Raw genomic sequence first — 23,206 nt, forward strand, 5'->3', positions numbered from 1 at the left:
TTTTTTCCACAAAAAGTTTCCTGAAAAGTAATGGTTTTGGTGCTTCCCCATCTGTAGGAGAAAACAACTCACACAATAAGCAACAAGATAGATATGAAGTTGTGGCAGCGTGCGTGCACAGTATATGTGCGTGAGTGCAGCTACGCTTGAGTCTATTAACCATGCCTTGCTTAATCCATGTCTTGTCACTTTCAGTGATTAAACATCAAATACTGTTGCCTGGTATTTGCCTCAGCGCAGCTCAATTTGAAATCTCATCATAGTAATTTACACTGCAAGATCCTGAGTGTCCAGTTAATCCCGACAGTGTAAATATTAAATATGGACTGTAAATGTTTAATTCAAGAGGCAGCACATTGCACAATGACAGAAGGAAACTGTGCTTAAGAATAAAAGGTGATGGTGAATTAGAATAACCTTTCACATAATTACAAAAAAAATAATAATTGGCTTCTAAAACTAACCAGGGGAGTGTGATGAGAGAGAATGTATTGCTACCGACACCTCTTGTGCAATCCTATCACATGTGCACACAGAGATGCACACATGCACGCACACTATCTACATCTACCAGTTCATTTCCTTTGTGTATTTTCCTTTACCAGTGTATAAAAGCACGCACGCACGCACGCACACACACGCACACCCACGCACGCACGCACGCACACACGCACACACACACACACACACACACACACACACACCTGCTCACACACATGCATGCGCACCTCTGCCATTTCACAACTCTCAGGCAGAACCATGTTATCTTCTCCTCTACTGCTGCAGGCTGTTAAGTGGCCTTGAGATGGACCTGATAAAAGTGCCCACAGCCACAGCAGGTTTTCACCTAACAAGGTGAGATGGGTGAGTGTTGTTGCTCCATTTTCAGTTTTTATGCCTCAACTTTTAACAAAAACACTGATATATATCACACGTACGTACGCACACACACATATTTTCATTTCTTCATTTCTTTAAATATTTCGTTTTTATTATTGCCATTATAAGCCAATGTTTCTTATCTGGATAATACACTGTTAATGAATACTGTACGTTTGTTTGACCACTCCTAACTTGAACTTGATGGCATGTCTTGCCAGTCCTTGAGTAGCCTCTGTGTTATCATTGCTTTCCACAATGACGTTAGAATAGTTACTTTTACTGCTGTGCTGAGTGCACGCACGCACGCACGCACGCACGCACGCACGCACGCTTCAAGCAGCTTCTTTCTTTCATACTGTGATGAGCATAATTTGTGAACACTATTCATTATACCCACAGAGAACTATTTAATTTTGGACGAGCATGTCAATGTTCCCTTTGCCATTCTGTAACTTGGACACTTAAATTGAAATGGATGTGATTTATTAACCTCACACATTGTCAATGTTTTATATTGTTGTCGTTTTAAAGGGGCCACACCATGCATATAAAAAGAATATAGGCCCATAATATGTGTTTTATACAGGTTTATACACATTTTCAATAGTTGTTTGTGGTTTCCGTAATTCTGATTAATAGGTTGGTGCAACATTCTGCCTATGTTCAATGCAAGGAAATGCATAAATTCGACGGATTAATCAATAATCATGTGGTGCATTTGGGTACCCTCAAGCACTCTCAACAGTATATGCATTATTATTAAGAGTCAAGCAACTGAATTAAAATAAATAGCTACTGCTGTTTCCTGGCATACAGGCTCTCCAGAATGTGTCACATCTGTTTTTCAAACACATCAGAGATAACGGAGGTTCCCAGGAGTTCCTAGGAATTAACTGACTCAAATACAGTACATTCACAGAGCAGTGTAGAAAGAGACATTATCCTTTGCAGAAATCTACAGTACGTCTTTAGACAGTAGGCAACTTGCCACCACATTCATCTCTATGCAGTATACCATATTATCCCTCTAAGGCCCACGGTTGTAATATTACAACGTTTGTATTTTATCCAAAAAAAGCTTTAAATCATTTTATTTTAGCTCCCCCTACCACCTAAACATCACCATTGGATTCTATTGTTTAGTATTACAATGCCATTGGCCACAATATTTGCATATAAATACCCCCCACAGGGGCTGACATTCACACCCGCCACACCCGCTGACATTCCAGAGTTTTGACGAACAACATCTCACTTTTTCATGGAAGCTATTCCTCACAAAAACATAAGTAAAATGCCTGTACTATTTTTTTTGGTGATCATTAGAATGTCTAGAACATGTACATATGTTATTATTGTGAAAAATATCCCCCATATGTAAATTAGAGCATGATTTATGATTTTTGATTTATGGCTATAAAACCTTACAAAAACATTTTTTTTAAAAAAACATTACATTTTCCTCTTAACTCATTCTGTGCCAATCACGTGTATACACGTGATATATTAGCGCATCCCACAGTGCCAATCACGTGTATACACGTGATTCAAAAAAAAAAAAAAAAAAACATTTTTTTGAAATTTTTTTTTTGAATTTTTTTTTTTGGACCCCATCAAAACTAGTGAACATGATTTCAATCGCGATTTTGCATGTTTAACCCCCATACAACCCCCATACAACTCAGGTAGCAGACCTCCAAGCTCACAACAGTGTAAAACATAATGGCTATTATCTCAAGAATGCCTGAACGGATTTCCAATCGGATTTTTTTGTTTGAAAGCTGTGAACAAACTGCACAAACCCACAACAATGCAATCCAGGATTGCATTGGATTTTTTAGAGCTCATTCTTCTCTGTTTTTTTCCCATGCATGAGGTGTGCAAGGTTTAATCATGGCTAAGTTGACGAAAATAAGGCTTTTAAAATGCTTGGTAGCCAATAGCTAACTTCAAGCTAACTTCATCCTCTTCCTGTACATGCACAAAGGAAAGTGTTTAGGCAAGTCATGGCTGCAGGGCTTCTGCATATACCAGCATATCTCTATGGGATTGTCTGTGGCACACTTGGCCCCCTCTAGTGGTGAAAGGGTGGCATTAAATGAGTTAATAGGACTCCTACAACACCATCTGATTTTTTTCAATTTTTTATTTCAAGTATTTCTATATTCGGGCCTTAGAGGGATAATTATACTAGATATCAACAAATATCAACCAACCCGATTATAGCCACAGCAACCTTTGTAATAGCAAACAGTCACAATGGTGAGTGACAGACGAAAAATGCTCTTAAACTGCACATCTACAAAAAATCAAATCAAATCCCTGTAATAACCTTAAAGGTCAGCTTCACTGTCCAGTCGGTGACCAGTTGAGTAGAATTGGTCCACGGCTTTAAGCTTTATAAGTACTTGTACAGTCTGTGTCATGAATCATGCTGCACAATCTCAGCCCAGCTTGCCCTGACCCAGCCTGGCCTGGCTTGGCTCACTCTTCTGCAGCCAGCCAGGGAGAGTATAGAGGCATGATGATCTGTATTCCAGGTGAAGTCTGGTCCCCATGAATCTTTGAGCGGCTCACACATGCAGTTCAAGGCCTCTTAGCATCAAAAAGAATTACAAGCCTCAATTTCAAAAGAGAGAGAGAGAGGATTAAAGCAAACACTGGAATGAAGCATAATGGTTTTTACTTTAGCTGCGTGTTACCATGTGCAAAACCTGAAAATTCAAAACAGGCCACAGGGAAACGTTTGGGTTTGGGTTTGGGTTCCCCTCCCTCCATTGCTTGCGACCGTAGGGAGCTACTTACTGTAGAAACCTCCACCGGCTGTCTGTGGCTGAGTCAGTCACACTTTTGCCCTGCTCATATCTCCACAACCGTTGCCCCCATCCATGCCAAATTTTGCACACACACTCCTTGACTGCCAAACTACAACCTCCAAGGACCCCCGGAGCCCCAGGGACCCCCAGGTCCCTGGGGGACCCCCAGATGTAAAAAATGACCAAATGTGCTCACACGTCACACGTCACACTTTTTCCCTGCTTATATCTCCGCACCCGTTGACCCGATCCATGCCAGATTTTACACACACACTCCTTGCCTGCCAAACTACAACCTCCAAGGACCCCCGGCCCTGGGGGACCCCCAGATGTAAAAAATGACCAAATGTGCAAAAATGACCAAATGACCACCCCAACGGGGCTGCTCACGGGGAATTCCCGGGGACCACCGACTCCTGGTGCTCCAGAACGGATGCAAAAGTGGTGGCGCCCCCAGTGGAGGACCCCCTGCCACTGCAGCGCACATAAAATGCCGTAACTCGGGCTATTGTAGCGCCACCTTCAGGCCGATTTTTAAAACACATTTTTGGACACTGCTCGTACAGTTTTTGCCCTCATCTCTCACATGGCCCTATTGTAGCGCCACCTTCAGGCCGATTTTTAAAACACATTTTTGGACACTGCTCGTACAGTTTTTGCCCTAAAATCACGAATATCACTACACAGCATGTCTACACTCATGTCATCAACATGGATCAGGAAGATTTTGGAAAAACAAATTTTTGCCCTATTTGTGGAGATAAGCCACCTACGGTCGCTTATCTCCCGATTAGGGAGTCTTACTGGTAACTAGAAGCAGTGCTCTTCCGAGCACAGGTTTCTGCCGGGTGAGGAATGTTGGTTGTAGGTGTGCATTGTTTGATATTGAGTGATCATCAGGGCTGGCAACAGTAGTAGATATAATGTAGTTTGATACTTTTAGATCAATCAGGATGGAATATGAAAAAGCAATAACTATAGAGATCACGTAACTATAGAGTTCATGTGTACCGATTAACATGAAATTTGGATAAAATAAAATAAATAGTTTTACATAAGTCGTCCTCCTGGTGGCGCTATAAAAGGCAGATGTGAAAATGCAGGGCAAAGGTTTTTCCTTGGCCTCTAGGGAGTGCGCATACATAGTTTTACACTGAACGGTGCAGTTATAGGTAAAAACACGAATTGGCCAGTTATAGCGCCACCATGAGTCTGATTTGAACATTTTGAAGTGACATTTCTTCCTCTGCCTAATGGGAATGTGCCTGCAAGATTTCAGCAAAATTGCATTTTAAAAATGTAAAATGGCAAGTGTGAAACGAAACCACAGACATATTCAACAATAGCACGGTGGTGCAGTGGTTAGCGCTTCGCCTCACAGCTAGAAGGTCCTGGGTTCGATTCCCGCCGGGGGACGCTGTGGGTGCTGGGGGCGTGTTTCTCCCTCCGCGTCATCAGCGCCCACACCCTAGATGGGGTTGGCGATAGGGCCTTTCTGTGTGGAGTTTGCATGTTCTCCCCGTGTCTCCTAGGGTTGATACCCTCACAAAAACATGCAGTAATCCTGGTCTCAATAATGCCTCCCCCTGGCCAGCCGGGGTGCCGGGGTGATGGAGGGGAAAGGAACTGGTTGGAATAACGTGTTCCTTCCACACGCTACGTCCATCCCGGGGAAATCCCCCCTGTCAGGTGAAAAGAAACAACTTGGACTACTCATGCATTGAAGGAAGCATGAGGTCAGTCCGTTGTCTCCCCAGGCGCGGCAGAGGGAGAGCAGAGCCCAGGCTTACATAGGCAATTGGCACTGGGTAAAAAAATGGGCTACAAAATCGGGGGATAAAAATTATAAAAAAAATAAAAAAAAACAATAGCTTTGTAGGTATTTGGTATTTGGATTTGTAAGTATTGAGCAGTATAACATTTTTATCGCACAGCCCCAGAAAGTAAAGAAATCAGTGTTAAATTGAGCGGTAATTCAAATCTTAACTTTAATTTTATAATGGACGATTTACTTTTCGGGCAAGTGGGTATGACCTTTGGGCAAGTAGAACATGACCTGTACTTGCCCGACGGGCAAGTGCCTCTGAGACCTTAGTGTCAACCCCTGCTACTGTTCTTCTGTCACCACTGTAATGGTAGCACTGAGTCAGTTCATCACAAGGCTAATGTTAAAAGGAATATTATGCAGTGATGAGTCAACTCCTTATCTGTGAATCAGGATAAATGCAAGGCAAGCTAATGTGCTGTTGGCTGGAGATGGAGTTGGAGAGGCCCTCATTGCGCGCTATAGAGAGAGATCTCTCTATAGCGCTGCTGCTGCTACTCAAATATTTGCCATTTCAGATCATGACAAGTGACAAGCCAGTGGGCCAATTATTGTACATGAGTTATATTTCGTCGTTGTCGGGTGGAAACCTTGTATGTCCAAAACCGTTTCTATTGTATTTATCATTTTAAATATGATTTAAACTAGTGAAAACAGCCGATCTACAAGCACACAACGCCTTGCAACGTGAGGCGCTGTGTGCTTGTAGATCTGCTGTTTTCACTACTTTTGTGCAATGGCCTTGTATGATGAAGCAGGGCTTTGCTTTGCGAAAAAAATTATAAATTTGAAACTTGGAGATACAAGGTTTCTGTCCGACCGTGACGATTTACTTTGTTGGCCGCCCAGCCCCCAAAATGGAATGAAGGCCAACATTTTATTTTTATTTTTTTCCTAATGGCCAGCCTGGACCGGCCGGGAATGAACCGGCTGTTCGGGAGTTGTCCCGCTTTTCCCAATGGCCAGCACGTCCCTGGAGAGATTGCACAAAAACAAATTTCACTCACTGTTTTACACCTGTGATGCGAAAAAAAAATTATCATTCAGATGTTATTGTTCATTAGTCTCCCAGGCTGTTAGCCTCCGCACTTATACAGTACGTGTAACATTATTCTCTCTAGGCTATGCTCTGAGTAAAACATGGTTAGGCAGATGAATGAGGTTTCACACAAACCACAGTACATGAATGTGAAAATGTGCCTGAGGAAAAACGTGAGGGACATGAAACCACATAGATGGCCAATACATCGACCAGTATACATGTGTCAATGCAAAGCTTCCGTTTGTGTGTGTACATGTGTGTACAAGTGTGTTCCGAATATGAATATATGATAACTAAACTGCCAGTGACCCTACATGTGCCTCTTCCGTCTGCACAGGTTAGTGTACACTGCCATGGGAATGACAGTAACTGTAGGTCTGTCTATCACTACGAGTAAACAAACAGCAAAAAAACAACAGCCTGTCCTTCATTCTTATTACTGGTCAAATAAATATATCACAGCCTGTGCACAGGGGTGTCGCACCAGATTCTGGGCCCTGGGTACAAGGATTCACTGCGGGCCCCCATGAATGTTCTTCATAGGGGGAGGGGGTTTAACCCATTTAGACTGGGAACACATTATTACGCATTATGCTGTGCTTTAACTATTGAAAAATAGAGCTTGTAGATCTGCTATTTTTGAAAAATCGCAAGTCTTTGAATATTTCAAATCCTTCTATGGTTTTTTGAAAAACCTAGGTTTCTATGTCAGTAATGCTCAAACCTTTTCACGTGAAGGACCCCCAAAATGATATGTATTTGGCCACGGACCCCCATCTCAAAATATTTAGTTCCAGGGACCCCCCAGAAGCAAAATTTGAGTTACAAATGTTCGCTTAAAAAATACATGTAGCCTATTCAAAGATTTGCACACATTTTCATGACTTTTCAAAATAGATCTACAAGCTCGCAGCGTGGCACCAAGCTTGTATATCTGCTATTTTTCAATAGCTAAAGTATAAAAAATTATGGCCCCTCCACCTTGGGCCATATTAACTCAGTCCCACTTTTCCCCCCCTTGTGACGCCCCTGCCTGTGCATGATCGGACTGCAGAATTGTGGGCAAGAGTGCAAGGGAGGGAGAGTGATAGCAGAAGGAATGAGAGAGAGTGGGGGAGGGGGCAATCATCCATTTTTCATGGCTCCTCACTACAGCTGAACCTGAGGGATGAAAGGGGTGAAAGAGAATTCCTTCACTATATAACCTAATCTATGGGCTCTCTCTCCTTCTGTGCATCGTTAATATTGCTCACCAGCAGGGCTGAGGGCTAAGCCCTGGCCTTTAAATGACACCGATTTGTTCATAGTTAACTGCGACCTACAGTCGTAAAAAGTGCATGATGGCTACCTGTGAACAAGCAAAGAGTAGACATGTTTAATTGTCCCTCAGTACTGATGCACCAGCACCACCTCTGATTTCATCAGGTGGGGGACAATTACTTGCTGCCCATAACCTTGGTGATATTAAACTGTGCATTAACTGCTTCTCATCTTGCCAGAGCAACCGTAAACAATGGCACAGTACCTTTGATTGGCTGAAAGCGAGAGTTTGATGTAAATGACCCTTGACAGTGAATCGCAGCTGTTCCATACAGTATGTTGCTTAAGTGCCTTGTTATGAAAAAAAGCCTCTTTATTTATTTATTTTTAGTTTTTCTTTTCTTTTTTTTTAACGTTTTAGTTTTTTTGGGGTATATGTATGGGTTCGTCTGGTATCGGAACATAAACAAATGTTTAAATGAAATCAACAGAGGCGTGTACCCAGTTTGTTTTTGGTTTTGTCCTTAGTGTTTCTGTGTCTTTAGTTTTTTTGTTCCATGTAGGTGAGGGTTCTCACATGTGTTAAAAACTAAAAATAAATGTCAAAATGTCTGTAATACATGACATGTAAAAAAAAAAGACATGAATAATGAAATGTTTTGTTTAAAGATACTGTTACATGTTTGACTCAATAAAGTATAAAAAAAAAAAAAAGTGCCTTGTTATGGGTGGTGACCATATCGCACACATGTGCCACCTACTGTATGCTAAATGTAAAATGGCACAAATGAGTGGTGGAGTTCTATGCCTATGCTACATTATTGGTGAGCTGACATAACAACAACCACAACTCCACAGTGTGGTAAACAAACAATGAACGTGAGCGCTTTGCTGTTACTGCGTGTCATCTTTCCGACACCCAAACCTAACCCTTACCCTAACCCTAACCTCCGTGGGGTGAGTCGCTAACCCTCCCGACGATCCGTTGTCGAAGTGACGGTCGTTCGAAAGAGCAAGATTTCACCACAATGAACGATACAATGGAGACACATGCTTTGCAGGGAGACAGGGAGAACACGACCCAGATGGATTGTTTATCTGGTTATCTGAGGAGTCTAGCTGATGTGGAGATGTGTTATTTTAGTTTTAGTCTGTAAGAATGTTACCAGGAGAAAAGACAGAACGCTCTGAAGTCTTCAAGGATTTGTGAAAGTTGAGCAAACACGATGGTCCGGGAGATAAATTGGTGTGCCGGACGGAAAGGAAGAATACATGAGATGTTGTCATTTAATGGCTTCAATCTTCTGATAGGCTTTCTCTATCAAAAAACAAACATTGCATCACATTCTCTCCCCCTCTTTCTCTCCCTCTCCCTCTTTCTGCCCCATCTCATCCACCCATCTAATATCTTTCTCAGTAGCTGTTCCACACTGTCAGCCAATTCCTGCCTACCCACGGTCCAACAGTGTCTGTGCTTGGCTGATTCTGCTGATAAGAAAGTGAGCGCAGGCCTCGCACTGTGGAGCTGGCAGCAGGGAGAGGGGCAGGGAGATGGATGGAATATGTGGAGAGAGAGAGAGAGAGAGAGAGAGAGAGAGATGGAAGGGAGAAGTAAAACTGAGGGAGGAGAGGACACATACAGGTAGGTGGACAGGGCTGAGGAGTGAAATAAAGTGCAAGGTGATGGCGAGTGACATGTAGAAGTGGGTGGGCGTGATGAGAAAAAAAGCATCAATAGCTGATAGGAGGTTCTTAAAAGAATATCGATATGGCCTACAAGCAAAAATGACTCATGTCCCAATTACCATGAATTAGTTTTGGCTGTATCAACGTTGGGATTCTACAGCATATTAAAGACTGTAGGTTTCCCCTGGGGAAAGCTTCATACTGTATGGAAATGTAAAAATAAATAAATACTTTTCTTTATACACTGTTACTTTGACAATAGCTCTAACAAGTAAGGGATAACGACTGGCTCCGCGGTTGTCCTCCAGACATAACGATACAGACAGCCTGATAACTCCCCGAGGCGCAGCGGTCCGTTATAGAGCGGAGCGGTCATTATTCTTCTATAATTCACTGCTGATTTCAGCGCTTGACCAATCAGAATCAAGCATTCAACCAAGCCGGGTAATAACTACACATCATTTTAAGTTTATAATATCCTTTATATACGTTAAATCTTCCCTTCCACAATAAAAGCAAGTAAGTAGCCTAAAGATAACTATTAAAGCCAATAGTAGTCTAAATAAACATCTGATAATAACTCAAGTAAACAAAAGCAGGCAGCACCGCTTAAACAGGCCGTAGCTGAGTGGTTAGGGCCTTTAACTTTACACAGAGAAGACTAACTGAAAATTGGCACCTTTTTATAGTACTGATGCTGTTAGAACACAGACACGGAAGAAACATTCTTAGATTTTACTGTAGCAATGTTATACTTTTAATGGAGACTTAAAGGAGTAGTTCACCCCCAAAATGAAAAATTGTCTTTTTATTACTAAGGCCATGGAGACTTCAGTTAAATCATATTTTTTTGTATTTGTCGCATTCCTACGACAAAAAAAAATATTATAGTCAATTTACCCCCATTAATTCCGGATAGAATTAGAATAGAATTACCTGCGTCATCCCACGAGGGAAATTCAGTTTTTCAGCTCAACCCAGCTGAACCCAGTGCTGCCCACAAGGAGCGCGAGGGGGGAGGGGAGCAGTGATAGCTGGAGCGGGGACTCGTACCTGCGACCTCTGGGACCTCCGGAGTCCTAGATATGGACACTAACCACTCAGCAATCACTGCTCGGATGGGGATCCAAATGCATTACTCCCCATCCGGGTCCCCATGCGGAATCAATGGGGGTACATTTATTGTAATCATTTTTTTATTTTAGGAATGCGACAAAAACTAAAAAATATTATTGAACTCAAGTCTCCATGGTGTTAGTAATCAATAGAAAAAAAATCATTTTGGGGGTGAACTACTCCTTTAAGGTTAAAGCCATACAATCTGGGACATGCGCGTTGGGGAAAAGAAAGTCTGTGGATCTTCAAAGGTGAGTAAAGACGCTCAAGATCGCTGGCAAGGTGAGACTAGATGATGTTTTAACTTTAGTCAAAGAGTTAATGTGAATCCCTGCTGGGAACACGCAGGCGGCAGGCCTCACACTGTGCTGCTTTAAGCTTGTGATATACAGTATGTACATTAAAGTTCCCTGAGCTTCCCCAGCATCAATCCCAACACAACGTGTGTTTTCTCTTGAGAATCAGTAGACAGCAGTCTGCTTGACACATTCAGTTGATCTTGGCAAACGGTCCTGTACTCGAAGCGATGATACTGTACCTCTATATATCATAGGTACAGTATCTCTGGGCGACTTGATTTTCCCCCTTGGGATAATAAAGGTATCTACAGGGTAACAGGAAAAGCCGACCTAAAACAAAGTCGACCCAAACTCGTTTCCCAACGGGTCTGTGGCCGTGAGCTAGATGCAGAATAGACAAAAATCGAATGCTTCTGGTGGTCCCTGGAACAAAATATTTCGCGATGGGGGTCCGTGGCCAAATACATAACATTATGGGGATCCTTGACATGACAAAGTTTGAGAAACAATTATAGCAACATAAGTTTTTTCAGGAAAACTGTTAGGATTTAGAAGACAGTTTTAGAATGTGCCTATCAGTGGTTAAGAACCCCCAAAATGTGTTTTTGGCTGCGGACCCCCATCTCAAAATATTTTGTTCCACGGATGGACCCCTATCGCAAAATATTTTGTTCCAGGGAGGGACCCCAAGAAGCAAAGATTAGGTTTCGGTCTATTCTGGATCTAGCTTAAGGCCACAGACCCGTGTTTGGGTCGACTTTGTTTTAGGTCGACCTTTCATGTATTCATCTACAGTAGGCCTATCTATGTATGTGCATGTGCGTGTGTGGCTACATACAGTACATAATTCTATTTTGTCTCTGTAATGACACTGGGTCCATTGATTTCTGTATCTGATTCTTGTTGAGTTATTGATAGCCAACATCAATGTTCAGAATACCAGTAACAGTCTTCATCATGGCAGCTCAGCAGTAATGATACTGATCATTCAAAGCAGCAGCTGAGTTGACATGGGAGGGAGGAGAAACACAGAGACCATGGTGCTCATCTCTGGCAGCTGGTCTATAACATATCTTCACATTTATGGTCATGAATATGTGTGTGTGTGTGTGTGTGTGTGTGTGTGTGTGTGTGTGTGTGTGTGTGTGTGTGTGTGTGTGTAGGCGGGCGGGGGGGGGGGGGGGGGGGGTGTCCAGATGTTGTCCAAAAATCATGCAGATCGGTACAGTATCTCTATAGCCATTAAACGAAACGGGTATTTCTTACATTGATGCTCCTACATATTATCATGCAAGCACGAAGCACCTTTCTTTCAAGTACTTTCCATCCCTCATATAGGCCTACTGTGTGCACAGTGCACATCCCATAACCCACACACTGCACATCATTTCGGAGCTCATATCTTTGAACGGGTAAAAGCTAGTATTGATAATGCCACGAAAGTCATCTCTCAAGCACATAAGGTCTTACCTTTGCTGTCTGCAAGTTGTAGGGACGTTCTGACAGGGAGAAGTGTTATGTGTAATATCCAGACCATTATCTTGAGCATTCTAATAAAATCCAAACTTTGCGTTTCTCCACTGGCAATCAAGTTGCATCGCTTTGTTTACACTCACTGCACACAGCTGTGTGTCTCATGGAAAAATGCTACCTTAGGGGGGCGCCATTTCACAGGAAAACATCAGTGCAGTATGAATGAGTCTGATTAGACATCCACTTCTTTTGACGATATTTGAATATCATCAAAAGAAGTGTAAGTGAATATTTGAATTAAATGATTGTTTCTAAAGTAGGCTATATCCCAAGTGAAAAGCAGAAATGATGAGGTGTGATTGTCTGTGCATCTTTTGTGTGAGGGTCGATCCGGTAGGCTAGGCCTACTCTGCATGCATTTACACACATCATTCCATTACAATTTAAGCATTTACAGACCAGAGCGATTTACAATAAGCAAGGAGTATACATCAACATCAATAGGTCCATCATCATTCAGGCTAGGCTCCGCTATACAGTATAGCCAGCCAGGCTTGTCAATGCTCCTGGATTTCCCAGGAGTCTCCTGGATTTTGACCCCATTGGGAATCTCCTGTATTGGCAAATCTCCTGGATTTCTCCTGGATTTGGTATCAAACTTTCAAAATTCACCAGAACACATGAAATTACATCTACTATGTTCAATTTTTTTCTGGGGGAGCACGGAGCACCCCCAGACCCCCCGATTTAGGGATGGGGGCAATGCATGCAAGAAAAATCATACAGATATTCACTTAAAGGGGAAGACCACCCATTTTCAATATTGAAATATGTCATTAATATACCTTAGAGGAGTTGTGTGGAAATAGAAAAAAAGTTCCCCCCATTCTGTGTTGCCTAGAACTGGAGGATTGATTTCGGGGTTTGTATTGTAAATTACAACTTGATGACATCACACATTGTACTTTACAATACAAACCCCAAAATCAATCCTCCAGTTCTAGGCAACACAGAAGGGGGGAAACTTTTTTCTATTTCCACACAACTCCTCTAAAGTATATTAATGACATAGTTCAATATTGAAAATGGGTGGTCTTCCCCTTTAAGTAATGACTTAAAGATGAGAAGTCATTATGTTCTACTGCCATATTTATTATTTCTTGATTTGTGCTGGTGCCATCAAAAAGTAAAGTAGCTTACGATGTTATAGAAAATTATGGATTATTTCCAAACCCCTCATCAGCTTACAATGATCAAACAAGGTAAAAGAACGAGCATTCGTATTGGCTTTGCGCCACGGTCAGAATTGGGACGAACGCTAAAGCAGTAAAAGAGTTTTGTTAGTTGCTTCTGTCATCAAATCTGTACACCTACATTTGGCAATTTAAGGCTGAAAATACACAGGAAAATTACACCGGAAATTAAATGTACTGTGTAAATCTTTTTCTGGGGGAGGACCCCCAGACCCCCCGCTTTATGGGTGGGGACAATGCATGCAAGATCATACAGATAGTTAATTAATGACTTAAAGATGACATTAGAGGTTATGAACATAACTCTGGTTCCTTACTAGCATGGCCAATACTGTAGGCGGCCATTTTCAACTCTTTTCATGTTTAAGATTTTTTTGGGCACCCCTTCTAGGATGTTTTAGGATGGCCCAAGGGACATGTGTGCCAAATGTTATGTTTTTTGGAGATTCATTTGGTGTCTTTTGAGTCAGTCAACAGTTTAAGCGGCCATTTTGACTTTTGTCAATAACTCACTTACTGTTTAAGATTTGTTTGGGCACCCTTTCTAGGATGTTTTAGGAAGTCCCAAGGGACCTCTGTATAAAATGTCATGCTTTTATCCACCCCATAACGATTTTTCACATCATTGAATTGCATTCTTCTATACTACGGTTGCGAGCTGCTTCCCTCTTTGCCCTACGTATTGCTCTACGTATAAAAACACCCACACCTACACACAAACACACAAACACAAATACACTCACACACACACTCGACACCAAGACAACTTTGTGATGACCCCACCCAGCCGGTGGGGCAGGGAGGGGGAGAGGACAGCAGTCAGGAGAGAGGTTTGGCTTTGGGGTACATATCTCTGTATCATTTAGTTGTATGCCATTTTCAAGTACATACTCACTAATGGCAGTTTGCAGGTTGGACCTAATCTTTGCGTTTGCAACCAACTCGTGAAGTGGCGACAAGGAGAAAGATAATATGTCAGGCAACGTTTTAAGGCTGTCCTTCCATTTTGTGAAGCCGTCGGAGTCCTCTGTCGTCAGAGAAAACTCTCCGCTCCAGCCATTTCCTCCAACCTTCTCAGTCATACGCTTCAGAAAATAGTCATTGTCATTTGTCATAGGGTAGTGGTTGTTGACAAGATTTATACATGCCTCATCCATGTTGTGGGCCAGTTCTGCAAACCCCAGGCCAACCATGATCCCATTGCTCATGCATTGCTCGACCTGACTTGCAGTGACACTATTCAGGATGGCCAGACAAGTGCGTATGGACGTCACTTTGGTCATTCGACCCCCCAGGTCCACCAGACGAATGTAGTGTGTCCCGTAGATATCAATGAAGCGGCGGTATGGCTCGTTGGTGCAGCGCGTGTACTGGCGAGGAAGAGACTTGATGTCTCTCTGGAACTCCCCTGACAGAGGATATCTGTTGGACACTCGAAATCTACGGCATGAAGGAGAAGGATGCCATGTTTCATTAACTTGTATGGTTAGTTGTTAGTCGTTAACGTTGCACAGTTTGTGTCCTCAAAACAAATGTTCTGACACCTTAAAGGAGTAGTTCAGCCCCCCAAAATGACTTTATTTCTATCGATTACTCGCCCCATGGAGACTTGAGTTCAATAATATTTTTTGTTTTTGTCGCATAAAAAGCCAATAATTTGATTATAATAAATGTACCCCTTCTCCATCCGGAATCAACGGGCCTACAAAGAGTCTCCTCAAATTATTGTCATAGAAATGCGACAAAAACAAAATAATTATTTTGAGAAACGGCACGTCATGTCCGTGTACGCTTTTTTACGGTCTATGGGTTTGCCGCTCTGACATCACGCTCTGACATCACTGTGAAGTCACTAACAGAATCCCACATCGGCCACATACCACACTAACAGAATCCATATATGGGCGTAAGGAGAACCAAATCCCTTTTATGCCACATCACTGTGACTCAGACTCATATATGGAGATCCCTGTGATACCAGGGGAACCAAATCCCTTGTATGCCTATATATGGAGATCCCTGTGATGCCAGGGGAACCAAATCCCTTTTATGCCCATATATGGAGATCCCTCATATCTGTGCCACATCACTGTGACTCCGACTCATCAGAATGGTATACATTAGCAATGACTGAATGAAATATATGGGTAAGTGGTCCGATATACCGGTACATCACTGGCCAGATGGCCAAGACATGGCGCGACCTCGCCCTTGGGGGTAAACTACTCCTTTAACATTAAACGTATTCACTGAGCACCACAACTAAAAAAAGTTAATAAATAAAAAGTATTCTGTGCACTACAAGCTTGTTATCCATTTCAACCACACACATTCTATTTTAGCCAATTACATGTACAGTATGTTGGTCCCACCCTGATTTACAGTTATAATAAGCAAAGATAAGTGAACATCAGTGAACATTAGATCTATAACACGTCGGTCACATGCAATGCCTTGTGAGAAAAGAAGGAGGCCAAGGAGACCCATATGGACCCTTGTCAACAACGTATTTAAGGTTTAAGTGATATATAAATAAATAAAGATGATGGAGAGTCATAATAGGGGATGATCTTGGATCAGCCCTAATGACTTTAGATAGAACAAGCAAAGAGCAAAAACCATGATCTGACTGGCCTGTAGTGAGTGCAGGAGAACTGGTTGACGTTGACAGAAGATTGCTCCGACTGGAAAGAAGAGGATGCAAGAAAGCTATGCACCTTAGACCTGGTGCCCGCCGTCAGCAGACCAACTATCTTCCCCAGGCCTAGCCCAGCAGCCCAGTCATTCGTTATCACAGAACTGGCACTCCCCACTGCAGAGCTAACCGAGGAAAAGGCAGAGGTCTGAATTTCTCTCTTGCAATGACTGTGAGACTGCCAGTCTGCCATGTAGTAAGGAAGCTTCTGCAACTGGCCGTCCATCAGAGGATTAGCACAAATCCGGCAGGAGTTTGTTGGGCTCAGGTAGTTGTGGACGTCTAAAACATAAGCACCTTTACGCTCCAGCTTCACCACGTCGTAACCCTCTGCTGCTCGTCCGTACCCCGGCACGAACGGGAGAGAGACACATTGTTCCAAGGTGCCCGTTTGGCACGTGAGAGCTCCATCAAGGTTAGAGATGATCAGGAGACCCAGGGGCATCAGGTACAGGTGACACATGACCAAGGTCACCATTGTCTTTTGGCTCCAGCGGTCTGCGAGGTCTCACTAAAAGAAAGCACATGTTACTTAACTACAAAAATGCCTTAGTCTGATCATTGCAGGCTGATGTACTGGTGAAAACTATTTTTGTGTGTAGTTATTTATACAAAATAATGGAGAAATGTTGGATTGACTGATACAATCATATCACAATTATATTTGTGTTTGTTTCAAAATAGTTATGCACATTGTTATTGAAAGAAATAATAATAATAGGTATCTGTTAATTACAAAAATGTTATAATGAACATTAACTTAACTGTGCTTGAATTGAAAAAAAGGGGTGGGGGCGGGGTAAACAATGGAATCAGATGCCTTTATAGGCTACAAAGTTCACTACATTAATTATGGATATTTTAATATTTGAGAGAGAAGAAATTAATCAGTTGACAATGACATCTGCTTTCCTGTTCTCCAGAATCAGCATCAGACTTCCAAACCAGACATACCTCTAATTTACATGCATTTGAATTCTAATGTCTGTATTTATTCATAATGTATTTATTAAGTTTTTAATTGAATTATTGCAATCAATGAAAAGCTGCCCTGTACATTTTTGAGAACAGTATGTATTTATGTTTCCGAAACACTGGGTCGGGACCCATTTGTGGGTCGTGGACACATTTATATGGGTTCCCTTCATTTTTGGTCTCTACATTTAGTTTTTAATTATTATTATTTAAATTATTATTTAAAAACATCCTCCAAAAAAGATTTCATGAAAAAAAAAGAAAAAGAAAAAAAAAGAAATGCAATGATTTCTGCAGTAATTTCAGTAATAAATAAATGAAAGTAAAAGAAATTCCATAAATTAGAAAATAAATGTTTAACTAGAAAAGAAAATTTTGAAGAAATTTTAAGTGTGCCTGCAGCTCGCTATTTGTGTGCAACGGTTGGGACTGTGGGACCACCCACTGAGTTTGAGACCAGTAATGTGTTGGGAAGTGGAGTTATGGCTGTTTAAAGCCCAGCCAATTGGAAGACAGAGGGGGCAGGGCTTAAACAATTACAGCTCATTCCTATTGGCCATCTAAGTACACACAGCAAGTTTCGAGACGGTACCATGCTGCAAACTGGAGGTATAGCCGTTTAAAGCTCAGCCAATAGGAAGATAGGGGCGGGGCTTAAGAGGGGGCGTGGCTATTGGCAGTTTAAGTCCAGACACCAAGTTTCAAGACGGTACCATGCTGTGAACTGGAGTAGTGGCCGTTTAAAACCCAGCCAATAGGAATACAGAGGGGGCGGGGCTTAATCAATTACAGCTCATCCCTATTGGCCGGAAAAAGACCAAAGTTTTGTGTGCATTTTAAAGTTTAAATCACGTTGCTAGGCAAAAGTATGGCAGAGTTATGTGGCGCCAAAGTTTCTGGTTTTTTTTTCGGAGTCCCCCATTCAAAGTCAATGGGGGTTTTTGAGCGTAGTTTTTTGCGAATTACGTCGCAATGGTACCGCGGATCGGAAAGAAAAGTAATAGCACACCATTCCCGGCCGAGCCGCACATTTTTATGTATATATTGCGGGGGTGGCGTAAATCGTGCGGCAGTTATTACGTGCCGATATTTTCCCCATTCTAAGTGAATGGGGTTTTTGGGCGTCGTTTTTTGCTAATTACGTCGCAATGGTAACGCGGATCGGAAAGAAAAGTAATAGCAACCTATTCCCGGCCGAGCCGGACGTTTTGATGTATATATTGCGTGGGTGGTGTAAATTGTGCGGCAGTTATTACGTGCAGAAATTTGTGGCGGGATTAATCACTTAAGTATGGCGGATTACAATAAGTGTTTTGCCATTGCGTTGCATGGCAGGCACACTTAACAAGTAGTGAAAATAGCCGATCTACAAGTTCACAACGTGGCGCGTAGATCTGCTGTTTTCACTAGTTTGGGTAAACATCTAATCTCTCTTTTGGGTCCCAACCTGAAAAGTTTGGGAACCACTGCTGCAGATATACATCGACATTGATATTTATAATGGAACACCACCTTGAAGCACCTCAAGTACAGTAGGAACAACATAGGCTACAATATTTGTTACCCAGTCTTATAATTCCAATTCCATTCACGATCTCTTGAAGTGATAAGTTAAGTATTTAATTTTAATGTGTACCATAACTAGCACAGTTCATAAAGCTGCATGCCTGTTTGGAAGATGAAGTATCTTAAGCCCCTTTTCCACTGACATGGCCCAACACCACACCACTCCACACCGCCCACTTGTGCCAGGTTTGCCACTAAAAAGACCTGGGCAGAGTGGTGTGAAAGTGGTACTAAACATGGTACTAAAAAGTATCCACTCCAGAGTAGGTTTGAGCTAGGCCAAACAGGACCAAACACTTCATAATGACTGATCACTCACTGACTTTTCATTTAGACCACCAGGATATAGTTGTAATACATGATAATAGATTCTATTGTGTTATAATCAAATTTATAATCTATTATAGCGTATTATAATTACCATAGTTGTTAGTGTTGCAGTCGGGGACCGGTGTTCAGAGCTAGAGCCTCCAGTGCAGCCTGTTTTTAATTCACACATTGAGAGAAAGACAAGCAGCTACATTATATTTTCGTACATGATGCCTTAACTCTTATCCCTAAACTTCTTTGCATTTTTTTCTTTTTACTATTTTGAATAACAGTAATCATAAACATATAGCTAGTAATCACACAACCTGAAGGTTATATAAAACTGTAATAATGAGAAATCACTCACTACCTGTCAGTCAGGAGGAGAGTGGTCTTACGATGACGCTGAGGTTTCCACAGGTGTCAAGTTTTCCTCTGGAGTCACAAGCCTCTTCACAAACCCAAACCACTGTACTGTAGGTCATGTGATTTCAGGGAATCAGACAACGGTTTTCCCGGCAACGATTATCAGTAATTCAAAAACAGAAACTAAAATATTCAACCTTTGCTACTACGTTATCTGTCTTGTTTGAATGGTCTTACCCATACCATACCATATTTATGACACTCATTTCTAAGTTTGCCCTTTCTTAAACAATCATTAACCTTAACGTACGTTTACATTGCCAAAGCAGAAGTGTACACACTACAATACAATCAATATAATACAATCAAAATAAAATATGTACAATTGAAAGGGGTGAAAGAAACAGTTTTCATGTATGGAGATTAGTCGATGCAGACAGTGCAAGGATGTATACACCATTATCAGTAGTCTTTAAGTTAGCTGTGTTCAATTTGATATCCTTCCCCCATCACAGCAGCTCACATATCTTGCTGCTGTGTTTACACATCGTTGTACTTTACCCAGCAGATATGGGAGTTGTTTTATCATTGATCACCCACCACACCCACCACGACCCACCTCTACCCACCTTCACCCACTTTCACCCACCTCCACAAGTCTGATTTACACTTAAAGGGATATTTCACTTTCAACAAAACCTTTGGACATTTTATCATCTAATCAGGCTTTTGGGGAACATCCGGGACAGTTTGTAGCAACAATAAGTTGCTTGATTCAGTATTTAGATATTTGATATTCATTTTACCAGACACACCACCTTCCTATAAAAAACACATTATAAATTCAAACTCCATATTAACCATGATAGATTCTATGAAAACACCCATCCTTTTTTCTGGTGACTCTTGACGGCCTCCTAATACGTGAGCATACCATGTTTTTTCATACATTTTTAATCATTTTGTGTGTGCGTGTGCGTGTGCGTGTGTGTGTGTGTGTGTGTGTGTGTGTGTGTGTGTGTGTGTGTGTGTGTGTGTGTGTGTGTGTGACTGTGTGTGTGTGCGTGCGTCCGTGCGTGTCCATATCTTCTATTACTATAAAATATGCCCTGGGGTTGGGGGGGTTATGTCCTGTTCCCCAGTCATATTCGACTGTAGCCCATTAGCCAATTAGGACATAATTTGTAATCAATTAATATCCTATCAGCATTGAGCACCGTAACCAGCCGGCTTTATGATGAAAATCCAACAAACGCAGTACTTAGCCTACCTCCGCCTGTCTCTATAGAGGTAAAATAAAAGGAGTGAGAAAGGATAAAAGAGTCTTTGCAAAGCAACACGCTGTGTGCAATGGCAAGATAGCGGAAAGAGAGAATAGCCTCGAAGGAAACCTCCCTTTGAAACCACTTTGCCATTCTGATCTTTATCTCCTGTTCTTCCCTTCCTCATCAACGCAGCGCACAGCTGGACCGCTTAGATTGTTCTTATAGCGAGATTAACATTTGAGGAACTTTAACAAGCCTTAATGAAAGGCTATCAGATGTGAGAGATGAGGGGGTGATTAGAACTAGGGGGGTCTGGGGAGACGAACAGAGTGCTGGGAGGGGAGGATGAATGCAGATGCGCTGCAGGCTTGGGAAGTGAATAGCAATTCTGATTGTGAATGTGAGACGAAGGTGAAGGAGGTAGGAGTTAGATTTCGTAACGATATGCCACGAACAACACCATTTACAGGAATATAGAAAGGCTCCTGTCATTCAAGAAACATCATCACTGTATGAGTTTACAAGGGAATATTAGATAAGATTAGTGTACTTATAACCAGTATTATACCAATTATAAAGGTTATAGGCTAGGCCGGGGGGTTATTCATTTAGCAAGAAAACCCAATCTAATTAACATGATAACAACTGGTGTTGAGAATTATTAGGGAATAGATAGCTGAGTGGGGAACGAGGCTGCCTAGGAGGTACCAGTTCACAGCCCGTTCGCCCAATCTAATGGGTCAACCCATTCTCACTCCCTTTGCTTCACCCTCCCGACGCCGTGTCTTTCTTTCCTTTGCGAGTGACTATTGCGTCTAGGGTGCGACGGAGACGGAGAGTTTTTGGACGAGACAGAGTCTTAGTACGCATGCGCCGACATGTGTTTACTGGAAGATTTTTCACTGACGGCCGTCACGGGGAATCGAACCCCGGTCTCTGGATTTGTATCTCTATGCTCTACCGACTGAGCTAACGAGAGTGACTGGGAAGTACCTTTTTTTTTGTGCTTTTATCTTTGACAAAACGTGAAATGATAACGTAGTCCCTTCTTTGAGCCACATTCGGAGGCGGAAGCAGTCCCCTGGTCAAGATTTACTATTCTGTCCATAACGGCACGTAATTCGGTAACGCGGCTGAGTCGGCTCATGCGGCGTTCCCACCGCTCGTCGCGGCAACTCGGCTCGCTATCGCTCGCCTCGGTGGCGACTCACGGGGGTCATCGCCGCCTGAGACGGCGCCGCTCCGTCGTTTATAGTGGCGTGAACGGTAGCGACGGGTGGCTGGTAAACCAAGAAGCCTTCAGAGCGTATCGAATCCCGCATCAGGAACTACTTTTTTTTCTTTCTTCTTAGACCACCCAATGCGTCTAACCCTTGAGACATTAGGCAATCCGTCCGCGTCTATGGTGAGAAGCATTCGGTATTTAAGATCGCGTCGGTTGTATGACGCAATAGGGGTGAGAACCTGTTGAATGGGTTGAAGTTTCCCTGAGGAAGACACTTAACCCCTAACTGCTCCCTGGGCGCTGTATTTAATAGCACTCACTGCTTCTGATAGTTAGGGGCATATCTGTGAGGCTGGTTCTACAGACGGGGATCTCCATATGGATGTCATAGACATCATAGGACTTTCACATAGCGAATAACTGAGTAAGCATGTTTGGACTCTCACAGCATACAGTATCTCATACATTACAGGATCTCCATGGGTACCAGGGGTCTCCATATATGGATCAGTAATTCAAAAACAGAAACTAAAATATTCAACCTTTGCTACTACGTTATCTGTCTTGTTTGAATGGTCTTACCCATACCATACCATATTTATGACACTCATTTCTAAGTTTGCCCTTTCTTAAACAATCATTAACCTTAACGTACGTTTACATTGCCAAAGCAGAAGTGTACACACTACAATACAATCAATATAATACAATCAAAATAAAATATGTACAATTGAAAGGGGTGAAAGAAACAGTTTTCATGTATGGAGATTAGTCGATGCAGACAGTGCAAGGATGTATACACCATTATCAGTAGTCTTTAAGTTAGCTGTGTTCAATTTGATATCCTTCCCCCATCACAGCAGCTCACATATCTTGCTGCTGTGTTTACACATCGTTGTACTTTACCCAGCAGATATGGGAGTTGTTTTATCATTGATCACCCACCACACCCACCACGACCCACCTCTACCCACCTTCACCCACTTTCACCCACCTCCACAAGTCTGATTTACACTTAAAGGGATATTTCACTTTCAACAAAACCTTTGGACATTTTATCATCTAATCAGGCTTTTGGGAACATCCGGGACAGTTTGTAGCAACAATAAGTTGCTTGATTCAGTATTTAGATATTTGATATTCATTTTACCAG

Source organism: Nannobrachium achirus (genome assembly GCF_963921795.1).
Source record: "Nannobrachium achirus genome assembly, chromosome: 8".
Lineage (NCBI taxonomy): Eukaryota > Metazoa > Chordata > Actinopteri > Myctophiformes > Myctophidae > Nannobrachium > Nannobrachium achirus.